Source organism: Megalobrama amblycephala, linkage group LG9 (assembly GCF_018812025.1).
Source record: "Megalobrama amblycephala isolate DHTTF-2021 linkage group LG9, ASM1881202v1, whole genome shotgun sequence".
Classification (NCBI taxonomy): domain Eukaryota; kingdom Metazoa; phylum Chordata; class Actinopteri; order Cypriniformes; family Xenocyprididae; genus Megalobrama; species Megalobrama amblycephala.
In genome coordinates, this window is record NC_063052.1 from 27,595,410 (window position 1) to 27,609,266 (window position 13,857).

At 36.6% G+C, this 13,857-nt stretch overlaps 1 protein-coding gene across 6 annotated transcripts in view; it reads right to left on the reverse strand.

The window, feature by feature from the left end:
• thrb (thyroid hormone receptor beta) overlaps window positions 1-12,801 on the reverse strand; it is a 234,116-nt gene extending 221,315 nt beyond the window's left edge. For 4 of the 6 annotated variants that reach the window (XM_048202490.1, XM_048202489.1, XM_048202491.1 and 1 more), the window contains exon 1: window positions 12,598-12,801. The gene's annotated coding sequence lies outside the window, so the exon portion shown is untranslated. The remainder of the gene's footprint in view (window positions 1-12,597) is intronic. The other 2 variants (XM_048202492.1, XM_048202493.1) reach the window with 2 other exon arrangements.
• Between the last annotated feature and the right edge of the window lie 1,056 nt (window positions 12,802-13,857).

Below are 13,857 nucleotides of genomic sequence, written 5' to 3' on the forward strand. Positions count from 1 at the left end.
TTACAACAAGCAGAAATCTCTAAGAAATGTTACGAACCATAGATAAAGAAACTGCTGAAAGTGAGCTGTTATGTCAGAGGACTCTTTCATTAGGAAAAATATCCCACCTTTATTAGTTAAGAATGTTTATAGTACAAACCTTGTCAGTGAACTATGAGGGGAAAAAAAACAAACAAACATAAAAAAACAAACAAAATAATCGTTCATTAAGTGTAATCGATGTAAAATGTTCAATTAATCGAGATTTATTTTAAAGGATTAGTTCACTTTCAAATGAAAATTACCCCAAACTTTACTCACCCTCAAGCCATCCTAGGTGTATATGATTTTCTTCGTTCTGTTGCACACAATCAGAGAAATATTAATAAATACCCTGACGCTTTATAATGGCAGTAAGCATTACCAAACGAGTATGAGCTGAAGAAAGTGTCTCCATCCAGGACGTAGCATAAGCTTTTTGAACTGCTAGAGTTTTACACTTTCTTCGTAAGTAGAATACGGAACGTGGTCTGGTAGAAGCTAGATATTTTACTACTATTTACTACTATTTTACATAACTTGTTAAATATGGATTTTTTTTTTTACACAAACGCATCGCTTTGCTTCAGAAGGCCTTTATTAACCCCCCAGAGACACTTTGATGAGGGTACTTTTTTTCATCCTCGTTTGGTAACGCTTACTGCCATTATAAAGCTCAGATGCGTCAGGATATTTATTAATATTTCTCCGATTGTGTTCAACAGAAAGAATAAAGTCATATACACCTAGGATGGCTTGAGGGTGAGTAAAGCTTGGGGTAATTTTCATTTGAAAGTGGACTAATCCTAAAATTATACTGTTCAGCCCTACTATGCAATGTGATACGCATGGTTATTTTACATTTGATTAATCCTTTTTTTTTTTTTTGCAGGCTATTGTGGTAATCTGTCGTAATCTGAATACCACTGTTAGTATATCTTCCTGAAAAACTTAACACACTGTTTATTTAATTTGTATTTTCTTTCCATTTTATTTATTTGTGTGTTGTTTGTAATTACTTTGTTCTTACTGTATTGTTGACTGTTTACTTGTCTTATGTAATTGTTTTGAAGACCTTTTTCTTACATTAGTTAACCTAGTAGGCTATTAGTTTTTGCTGAATTATAATTAATTGTGAAATTTCACTGATATTCAGACTTTTGCTAAAATCAAGCAGCCCTATTAGAAATTGTCTTCAGACTAAGACAATTACATTGCTTTCACTTCTAAAAAGTGAATCTTACAATCTTTGAAAGATCCTTTTGATGGAGCTAACTAATCTAGCTAAATAGGCATGAAAGAAAGGCCACCAAGATGTTTTCTCTTAATAAGATTCTGCAGCTAAATCCATTCCACAATGGAACAGAAAACAATCTATGCCACATCAATATGACTATGGTATGAATGCAGAAATCAAAAGGAATTTGAAGAATAATTGATTTACAGTCACTGGAGCTTAAAGTAGGTCACAGAAAATGCCAAACATACTTTTGAAGGACAAGGGTGGTTAAGGTAATGACACATAACTCATAATCATTCAACTTAGCTGGGTCTGTACACAGCATCATGGGAAATATCAAGGAATATAAAAGAAACATTTTATTTTATTATTTTTTTATTCAGTAATGAATAACTGTGACCTCGGTTGTGCTGAAGCAGGTAATAGAGGAGAGGTCTGAAAAATCAAGGAGAGATCGGTAAATGCAGTCCATCACATGCAGCCTAGGCCCATATAAAATTTACATATATACTGTGTTAACTGGATTTGAGATCACACGCTTGATTTCCTCAAAGATCTTGCCAAGTTTCCTCTCAGGTGAGAGCAAGAGTGGAGAAAGAGGTGGTGAAGTTGTGTAGAAAGCCCTTTTCTGGAGATGGTTTTTAAATGTGATGCTAATTGCACATCTTGCACATATATATATATACACACACACACACACACACACACACACACACACAACCCGATTCCAAAAAAGTTGGGACACTGTACAAATTGTGAATAAAAAAGGAATGCAATTTACAAATCTCATAAATATTTTATTCACAATAGAATATAGATAACATATCAAATTTTGAAAGTGAGACATTTTGAAATGTCATGCAAAATATTGGCTCATTTTGGATTTCACGAGAGCTACACATTCCAAAAAAGTTGGGACAGGTAGCAATAAGAGGCCGGAAAAGTTAAAATGTACATATAAGGAACAGCTGGAGGACCAATTTGCAACTTATTAGGTCAATTGGCAACATGATTGGGTATAAAAAGAGCCTCTCAGAGTGGCAGTGTCTCTCAGAAATCAAGATGGGCAGAGGATCACCAATTCCCCCAATGATGCAGCGAAAAATAGTGGAGCAATATCAGAAAGGAGTTTCTCAGAGAAAAATTGCAAAGAGTTTGAAGTTATCATCATCTACTAGGGGTGTGACGAGACTCGAGATTGAGTTCACGAGACAAGACAAGATTTTTCCACACTATTTTTAAGAAATCCTCAATGGCAAAATACATGACTAGAAAAAAATATTCTGCAGGTGTATTTGAAATGTTTTAACTAATCATCTTATAATGAATGTCATTCAGTTCTACTTTCTGAGTATGAATTATCATATGCAGTAAAAGACAACAATACTCAAGTACTGTAAAAGGTTTTGCCACAAACTCAATTGACAGACTTCTCTTCTGTATTTCAGTCTCTTCAGACCTTACTGTACATGATTTATGAGCTTCTACAACTTTAGACCTCCTAACTGAACTCCTTTCCACAAACTGATCATAAAAACAGTATAAATAAAAATGGTAACACTGTACAATAAGGTCTCATTTATTAACATTAATGTATTAACCAACATCAACTAACAATAAGCAATATATTTGCTACAGTATTTATTCATCTTTGTTTATGTTAGTTAATAAAATAGTCATTCATTGTAAGTTGATGATAGTTCACAGTGCATTAACTAATGTTAACAAATGAAACCTTACTGTTTGTGCTTAATAAGATTAAGAGAAAACTGTTATTCGTTTTTATGGTAACACTTTACAAGTTGAAACCACAATCGCACCCTCTCAATATTCAAAGTGCAAATAAGACCAAATTTTTCTTTGATACAGAGCCAAGAGATGGTACAACTACACTGCCCAGCCTAAAATAGCTTTCATATTGAGAGATATTTGCATTCATCAGGGAGCCGCTTTCAAAATGCGGGGTATTGAAATCGCGTTTGAATGCGCGCGCGTTTACTTTCACTTTCAGCGATCGCGCGTAACTCTGTAAATATGGAGCGGTGGCGACCGTTATCCAACTTAATTAAATGCTTTTTTATTTAAACACAAAGCAAAAGGACAGTGGAGGCATAATGTAAACGTAGCAGTGGCATATTCTTTCCTAATCATCCTAACACTCTGTCATGGCAGCATCACGAGACTACTTTTCGCCAAGACGAGAAATCTCGTCACACTTTAGTCTCGCGAGATCTCTTGACACGAGATCTCGTCACACCCCTATCATCTACAGTGCATAATATCATCCAAAGATTCAGAGAATCTGGAACAATCTCTGTGCGTAATGGTCAAGGCCAGAAAACCATACTGGATGCCCGTGATCTTAGGGCCCTTAGACGGCACTGCATCACATACAGGAATGCTACTGTAATGGAAATCACAACATGGGCTCAGGTGAACACAATCCACTGTGCCATTCGCCGTTGCCAGCTAAAACTCTATAAGTCAAAAAAGAAGCCATATCTAAACATGATCCAGAAGCGCAGGCGTTTTCTCTAGGCCAAGGCTCATTTAAAATGGACTGTGGCAAAGTAGAAAACTGTTCTGTGGTCAGATGAATCAAAATTTGAAGTTCTTTTTGGAAAACTGGGACGCCATGTCATCCGGACTAAAGAGGACACGGACAACCCAAGTTGTTATCAGCGCTCAGTTCAGAAGACTGCATCTCTGATGGTATGGGGTTGCATGAGTGCGTGTGGCATAGGCAGCTTACACATCTGGAAAGGCACCATCAATGCTGAAAGGTATATCCAAGTTCTACAACAGTAGTTCCCAAACTGGGGTACATGAGGTGACAAAAGGGGGTACGCGAACAAAGTGTTGAGTAGTTCATTTAATTCTACATTAAAATAATATTAAAATAGAGCATGTATTTCTAACTACCAAAATGTCATAAATCCAGTACATTTAATTACCAAATTACCTCATCATTTGCAGTCAAAAATGACTGTATCCACACAAGCAGCATGCATATGAATTTGCTGCCTTAAATCGCTCTAAATTACTGTTGTTCTCGACAGTGCACCTTTGTAAAAATGGGGATTTAGCACTTACTCGCATGAAGAACAAATATAGACACAGATAATGAATTAATTTCGATTTAAGACTCAAACTTTCTCCAGTACAAATACATACCTTACAGAGCCGTAGTTCACGGACAAGCCACGCAAAATCGGGTTCATTATCGAAGTCGATTCATCTTCGATACTGAACGCGATTTTGCATGGCTTGTCCGTGAACTACGGCTCTGTCTATTAAAAGGCGCTCCATTTGAAAGCAGGAGATGGCGATTTAGCGGTAATCAGGGAACCGGCTTTACTGACGAAATGCGCGTGAGAATCGTAGGCGATATATCGCCCAGCCCTAATACCTTGTGTGAGTTCTTGTATTTAATGATGATAACGAGCAAGAATGCAATTGTTCCCAAATATCCACATGACTGCAAACGTGACATTATTATACAACAGGTCAAAAAACAAAACGTACATTTTAAACTCAGTACTGCCAGTATTTACTCTATTTTCCAATGAAATAATAACGAAAACCACAGCAGAACTACAACACATGTCTGTGTTTTGTGAACAATTCTGCGGCTTTGAACGAATCGTGAGAGTCGATTCAATGATTCATTCACAGCCACTTGCTTTGTTACTGAATGAATGACTCGAAGACTCACTCATAAAAACAGTGACTTGCTGCCACCTACTGGCGGTTTTAGTTTAATATTTAAAAGTTTTACTTAGTTTTACCATCATTGCATATTTCTCTATTGAACATTTTTATTTAAAACATTATTTATTTTATAAAGTTATTCATAAAGGTAAATAAAATGCACTGGAAAATCAATTTAGGGGGCAAATATTGTCCCTTTATGGTAAAGGTGTGACTGCAGTCGAAGTGGAAGAGAGGGGGTATGCAGAAGGATGGTAATGCCTTCAGGGGGTACTCCACGCTAAAAAGTTTGGGAACCACTGTTCTAGAACAACATATGCTCCCATCCAGATGTCGTCTCTTTCAGGGAAGACCTTGCATTTTCCAACATGACAATGCCAGACCATACTGCATCAATTACAACACCATGGCTGCGTAGAAGAAGGATCCGGGTACTGAAATGGCCAGCCTGCAGTCCAGATCTTTCACCCATAGAAAACATTTGCCGCATCATAAAGGGGAAGATGTGACAAAGAAGACCTAAGACAGTTGAGCAACTAGAAGCCTGTATTAGGAATGTTGTCCCATTCTTGTCTATTCCTAAACTTGAGCAACTTGTCTCCTCAGTCCCCAGACATTTACAGACTGTTATAAAAAGAAGATGGGATGCCACACAGTGGTAAACATGGCCTTGTCCCAACTTTTTTGAGATGTGTTAATGCCATGAAATTTAAAATCAACTTAGTTTCCCCTTAGAATGATACATTTTCTCAGTTTAAACATTTGATATGTCATCTATGTTGTATTCTGAATAAAATATTGAAATTTGAAACTTCCAAAAACCTTACCCACAATGGTACAGGGGCAATGCATGACCAAGACCGAGGCAAACATGAGGACTAATGACAAGACAAGACACACCTGTGCACAATCAACCCAATGAAACAATAGGTGTGTTCGACGTCGGCTGCGGCTGGATGTAACTGATCGGCGAGATTAGCCGCGTGCAGGCGGGGAGGAGCTGAAAACGGAGACGTGAAGTCGGACACTTTCTGCTTCCCGTAGTGACGCTCGCACTGCGTCTGCATCGGTTTGCATACTTTATCACAGCTGAAGTGAAATAAATGCAATATTTGACTAATACACTGATGTTTCAGATACCTTTTCATTCAAAACTTCATGTATGCTTACAGCGTCTGTTTTTACAAGAATAAAGTTCAACATAAGCATATGTTATTTAAATAACAATGTAGTGGGGTCTTTGTTTTTTATCCGTTTTATTTTGATAAACATGACACAATACAACATCGCGACTACATGAAAAGAGCTTTAACTGTTATAAAAACACAGATTTTTGAGCATTAGTGGAGCTGAAGGCGTGACAATAAACACACGTGATTGTTGTCACGTGGTGAATCCGGCCAATCATGCTGTGTCGTCATCAGCGCTTGTGCAGCTCCTCTTGAGAAACTGCGCTGGCTAACTCAGGCGGCTGATCTCGAATCGCTCTCGCGGTACTTTAAAGCCATACGTCACAGTCACATGACGTCAGCGCTGTCTCAAGTCGGACAACATTTCTTACCGGCATGCACTGCTTCAAGTCAGCCGCCGATCCGTCTTTGCGGCGCTGCATCAAGTCGAAAAAGCCTATTGACAACATAGGACACATGACAAGGGAGCACATGGCAGGATTACATGAGGACACAGGAATCACGTGACATGGGAGCACATGGCAAAACATAACAAGCATGGCAAAGAAACAAGAAGCATGAACATAAAACATAAACATGAAACATAAACACAAAACCAAAACTAGACATGACATCTCAACATACAGTGAATCACTTGTACATATACAAACATAAAAAAGTAAGTAGAACAATCAATCAGCTTTTTAGAATACTATGAACAATTTTGAATTATATGTGTGTGTGTGTGTGTGTGTGTGTGTGTGTGTGTGTGTGTGTGTGTGTGTGTGTGTGTGTGTGTGTGTGTGTGTGTGTGTGTGTGAGAGAGAGAGAGAGAGAGAGAGCGAGAGAGAGAGCGCATTACTGATTAGTCAAATCCCTCTTTTTGTGACAGGGATTAATGTACCTTGCTGCTAGTAGGATACAATCTCTTTTTTCCCCTAATAAATGACAACTAAAGTTGTGTTTCGTTGTTAAATTTTATGACGTTAGGGCAAAGTATTTCAAATGTTGGATAAAATGTCTTTCTGATTTCCTCATAGTTAAGGCAGCTGGTGAGGAAGTGTTGCTCTGTCTCTGCTTCTCCCTGGTCACAGTATGGGCAAATGTTCTCTCTCTCTCTCTCTCTCTCTCTCTCTCTCTACAGTCAGCGTGTGATTGCTCAGTCTGTACCTCGCCATCATTCTACTTAATTTACAGTCTTTCACTGTACTCAGATATTCTGCTGTTGCGTTGTCTCTATTTAGGGCCAAATAACATTCAAGTTTACTTTGTTTTTCTGCTGTTTCAGTCCAATAGGTCAGGTAATTTTCTTTTTGTGCTTTTATAATTTGGTTTGGCCGAATTCTGTGGATGAGGGTGTCAGTGTCCTGAGGCTAGCTGTTGTTAGTTGCGTTAGATTGTTTTTGCAGCTTCAGGACCATCTGAATCAGGGAGCTTTTTTCAATGTTCATTTCATGGTTAAGGGCTTTAAAATGGTAAGAGTTGGGGTCACTCGTTTTTAGATGTTTCCAAAATGTGATTCTCAATGTGGATTAATAGAGGGTATTGGCCTAATTCTGCCCTGCATGTGTTGCTCTGTGTGTTCCTCTGTACTCTCAATACTTTTACACTCAGCATGCAGGGATTCTGTTGAGTTTTTGTCCTATTTCGCAAATTCAAATTCTCTCTCTCTCTCTCTCTCTCTGCATTGGTATCTTGATAAGAACCAGTTCTCAGTTTCCAACCTTAGCCAGCAGCCAAATATACACACAGCTGTCTCTGTCAGAAAAAAAGAAAGGGGGAAAAAAAATAAAAAATAAAAAAAATCACTCACTGGCTGCTCTTCACTGATTAACTTTTGTAGCTTTAATAAGAATCGGTTTACATTTATTTAATTCATACAGTGAAGACTAAGCAGTGTTTTATTTTTACAATAGATTATTCAATTTCTGTTTTATTTCTTACTTGAATACCACTATTAAATAAACCTAATGTGGGCCTACCTGAAAAACCTGGAAAAAGCACTGTTTATTTAATTTGTATCTTTGTTTTGTTGTGTTTGTTCTACTGTTGACCATTTTCATCTTTGTTCTCATTAAAGTATTGAAACAAAAATAACTGTCCACCCCAAGTTTGAGGTGATTTTGTTTGCCTGGATGTTCTTAATGTTAAGTTTTCAGGTTGATATAACTATATATTACCAAGCTGGACATTGAGTTTGTGTATTTGCATTATATTCAAACCACCTCAGCATGGCACATTTTAAATGTCTCCCTTATTAAATGCAGCTGATCAACTGCATGGATGAAACTCATCAGCTGATTAGTAAAGTACTGCATAACCTGAGCTGGGTGTGTCCAATAAGGGAGACATCCAAAATGTGCAATGCTGGTTTTCACTTTTTCAAGTTTGTAGGGAGGCTCTAAAATAGAATGTGAATATAATTATAATATATAATATAATATAATTGGTTATATAATTTTCAGTTTTTTAATGTACTTAAATAAATAAATTTAAATTTATTTTACAGTTAAATCATTATCGTATTGCATTTTGCATCATTTAGCAAGTTATTGCATATCGCATTTTTCTGCAATATCATGCAGCCGAGAGCCCTACTATGTTATCACAAGACCTCACTATACAGCCATTTCTGTCAATTTTTTATTTATTTATTTTTTCCAGTTTTGTGTAGGTCCAAGAAGGAGAAGTTAAAAATGCGCAACTACATCCTTCACACTGCTAAGTTATGAACTTTTTGCATTGCATTGTGGGACACACAATTCGACACAGTGTGTTCTGGTTGTATACTGCAGATTTTGGCAAATTGTTTAGGTCACACTATAAACATACAGCAAAAACAGTATGACTAGTATGGTAGCATGCTATTACAAACATACCACAGATATGCTAATAGATAATTTGATAATTAAAACAAATGCTATAATTACTATGTGGGCAACCTCGAGGAGAGAATTGGAATGGCTAAGCTAAGGCAGTTTGACATGCATTTTTCACATTCATGAAGAAATTTAAATGACAGGCAAGTTGAAGAAAGAAAAGACAGCGAAAGACCAATAAAGCTTTTATGGGAAGACATCTTACAAGAAGTGGTCTTGCTTGGTGTGTTCTAGCCATGAAGCTATTTTTGTAGAAAGCCAAGACAAGTGATTTTAGTATGAAAAAAAGCACAAGTGACAAGTAGCAAGTCCAAATCTGTAATTTGTGTTTTGATACTTGTGTCTATCTGCATGTCTCAGGATAGTGCTAAATTGCCAAAATGAGAATTTCCTCCATTTTGGATTCTCAGATGTTCAGCATTCAGTGGTCCAATGCCTTTTCACTAAATTAATTCACAGGTCATCACACTTGAATCTGACAACAACCCTCTACGGACACACTGAAGCTCAAGTCGCTTTTGACAAGTAAATTTTTAATTTTACATGGAATGCAAGAATAAAACAAATGAAAAAAAAAACTACTTAAATATAATACAAAATATGAATATAAAATATACATTTCAAACACTATTAAAGTCAAGTAAACAGTCTGTAATATAATAAGAACAAACTACAAGCAATAGCAAAAATAAACAGAACAATAGAACAAAGATGCAAATCAAATAAACAGTGCTTTTCAGGTTTTTCAGGTAAATTTAACAGTAGCTAGATACAGATTAGATAGATTAGGTACAGAAATTGAACAAATGTAAAATAACTGCATAGTCTTCACTTTATAAATTAAACAGTCTTTACTTTATAAATTAAATATAGATGCACATTGTAGATGGTTGTGACAATTATATGTATATGCTGCTTGCATACCTGCTGTTCTTTGTTCACATGAATTCAAATAAATAGAAGTGAATGGAACATAAAATGTTCATCTACTATGCACTACAAAAAAGGATATTTTCTGATATTTGTCATGTCAACTGACATGTTTTCTGGTGTTACTTTTTCAGAACTGTGGTGTCTGTCAAATGAAAGTTATAAATAGCCAACACCCTATTTTTATGAATAACCATACATTACCGTACCATATACCATACCATACCATAAACTCAACCAAGCAACTACAAATATAGGCCTACTCTACACCCAATAAAGACTCATAGACAGATGATTAGACAGTTGGGGGAAAAAAACAGGCTTGCAAAAGAGTGTAAAGATTATATGGTCTCTACTCTAAAGTGAAAGTGAAAGTGACATGACAAGTAGTCAATTATGGTGTCCCATACTCAGAATCTGCATTTATCCCATCCAAGTGCACTAACACAGCAGTGAGCAGTGAACAAACACACACACACACTCACCATGAACACACACCTGGAGCAGTGGGCAGCCAATTTTTGTTAGTCACTAAACATAATGTACCGTCAGGGCCATTAGAGAATGCGAGCCCCTCTGGACATTTTCAAGGCCCCCTAAAGTGTGAGGCGATGTGAAGTTGCACACTTCACACAGTCCATGCGATGGTTTTAGTAGGCTGCTGTACACGACATCTTAAAAATTTTGGACACACTTTTTGATGATCATCTTTTTCAGTTTCTGCTTAAATGCTTGAAATTAGTTTTGAAGACAATTGTTTCTACATATAGCATATATATGCAGAACAATTTATTTATGTATATAAAATCTATTAAAAGTGCCTATTGAAACCAAACACCCCTGAGCCCTTCATAGATTGACAGACGCTCTGGGTCCATGACACCAGGGACACAGAAAAAAGCTGTTGAGGGGGTTTTATATTCCCGAAATCAGTACAGGCCACTGATACACAACAGTCATCTGCTCAAACCCTTTAGAGATAGACATAACCCCTTATCCAATGCATTTAAATCTACAAACGTTTGCAGCTAAATGGTAAATTGACATAAAATGCACTTCATTACAAAGACCTCAGTGTCATCTTGCCAGATGCAGTTTTGCCCAGGCTTTTAAATGGATTCAACGATCCACATGGCACACAGCTGACCTGAAATAACCCTCCAGCTGCAGAGAAATTCTCATCTACGGAGAGTCAAGAGGACCACTAATAGTTTCCATATTTCAACAACCCTTTTTCTTTTGCATGTCTGTTAAAAAAAAAAAAAAAAAAAAAAAAACATTATTATAAAACACTAATCATTAACACAGAAAAGTGATAACCTGTTCACTGCATCAACTGTTCTGACATCATAAACCTCAATTACATTCATAACAGTAGATTTGAGAAGGATGGAATACTAGCATGCTGATTTCTGCATACTGTAGCCTATATAATGTATTTTGTATACTTTTTACAGTGTGGGAAAAAGTGTATACTACAGTATGCAATGCAATACTCAATATATGCATATATGGCATCCAGTTAACTTTTTTTTTTACTTTTTAATTTGTGTGTGTGTGTGTGTGTGTGTGTGTGTGTGTGTGTGTGTGTTTGTGATAAAATTGTGTAATAATGTTGTAACTTTTGGCAGTGATGTCAAATAGGAAGTCAATTACCAAATGTTAAAAATCACTTATAGGTTAGTCACTGAAATTCAAATTGCTTTGTAGGATACAGTATTATTCTGTGCAGCCTGATGTTGTAATGCTGTGTACTGCACATTTTGGGAAATGTTATTGGTCACCTGGGTATTCCATGTTTACAGAAATTTCATACAGTATGCATAGTGCGTGCTACAGAAATAGTATGCATATTATGATAGTATTCCATTCCAAGCATGTCTTTGGTGAAGAGTTATTACAGATATAATAAAAGATATGTGGCTTTTCTGTTCATGCACAAACAACTGCAACAATTTTGTTATCGTAGCTACAATCAAATCATACAATTAGAAGATAAATATTGCCATACTGGCAGTCTTTGTGTAAAATAATAATAGTCTGCTAAAATATGTTGAAATTATGCAGTTTCTGTAAGTGGGTCAAATCGTTGAGCTCTGCCCGTGAGCCAACAAAACAACACTGGCCAACTCTAACACATTTGAGAGCAAAAAACGGTTGGATGTCATAAAAGTTTATTAAATTACGTCTGACTAAAGTTAGCAAAATGGTACACGCATGCACGTATGCATGATTGTATCGGTGCAACCATAACTTTAGGAGGAGCAGCAGCAACAACAACAACAACAGAGCACTGTTCCCTACATAAAGCATATTATTTTAATGACATTACAGATAACATTTACAAAAATGTCAAAAATTCGCTTTGGGGTAAATGCAGACTAAGGTTATGCTTTTTCAATACCTTCACGACTCTTAATGGTTTTGCCGAAAGACGCTAAAAGTGCGGAAAACCACATCCGCTTACAAAAACATATGAAATATTAAACGCACGCAATGACATTTCATGCCATTTAGAAACACAGCTGCTGTATGTCGGAGCGATAGCGAGTTGCACTTGGGTCTCGATGTTTTAACACGGATATATTTTTCAGCAAAGTAATGCCGTTTCACTTCACACAGGCGTAAAACACGGGAAATAATGACTCACCTCGAAGCTGCAGCACAGTATGTGTGTATGTCCTTTATTAGATATCCATGTAATAGCAATGTTTGCTCCTGTGATCGGACAGACGTGGCCTGAAATGACCCAGCATAGCAGATCAACTCCAACATGGACCCGGAGACACAGAGAGAAACGTGCAGCTCTCTCATCTGATCGCTGTGGGGAATCAGAGAGCGTTTGACGTCTGGCCAAAGATGGTTTAACCCTTTACAGTGGCTCAAAAAATTATGAAACTAAAGCACACTTAAAATAATCGAGTGTCATTGCATTACACTATACCGGGGTGAATCCCACGAAAACGAAACATGTCTGGTCATGTTTCAATAAATACATTTTAAATAATTGAGATATGATATGATATATGATATGATATTCTGCATCAAGAAAATTAAGCAGACCAGGATTGTTTTGAACTATTTTTTATTTTATGCCACTGTGCCCTCAATTCTTACTACAGTAATGTGAATAAATAATATATTATTTAAAAGGTATTTGCATTATGTAGTGTTTGTTGTAGGCTACTGTATTTTATTTGAATATATAAAATGGTGATTGATTGATTGATTGATTACTACAAGTGTAATGAGATGATTATAATTAAATGTGCTTCATGCTGTGCAAAATAGGGTGGTGTGTTCAAAGTCCTCAAAAATGTATTGACGTGCTATATTGATCCATTAACTATGAATGATCCAGACACTAAACCTGAACACTAAAATTAATTTAAGTTGCTTTGCTGTCTGGATAATGCCGTTCCACACCCGTAAGACCTTCGTTAATCTTCGGAACACAAATTAAGATATTTTAGTTGAAATCCGATGGCTCCGTGAGGCCTGCATAGGGAGCAATGACATTTCCTCTCTCAAGATCCATTAAGGTACTAATTAAGGTACTAAGGTACATAGATAACATAACAAATGTTTAAACAGAGAAATTTTACATTTTTATCCACTAAATGAGCTCATTTCAAATTTGATACCTGCTACAGGTCTCAAAATAGTTGGCATGGGGGCAACAAATGGCTGAAAAAGCAAGAAATTTTGAAAAGATTTAGCTGGGAGAACATCTAGCAACTAATTAAGTTAACTGATATCAGGTCTAACATGATTAGCTATAAAAGGGATGTCTTGTAGAGGCAGAGCCTCTCAGAAGTAAAGATGGGCAGAGGCTCTCCAATCTGTGAAAGAGTGCGTAAAAAGATTGTGGAATACTTTAAAAACAATGTTCCTCATGTCAAATTGCAAA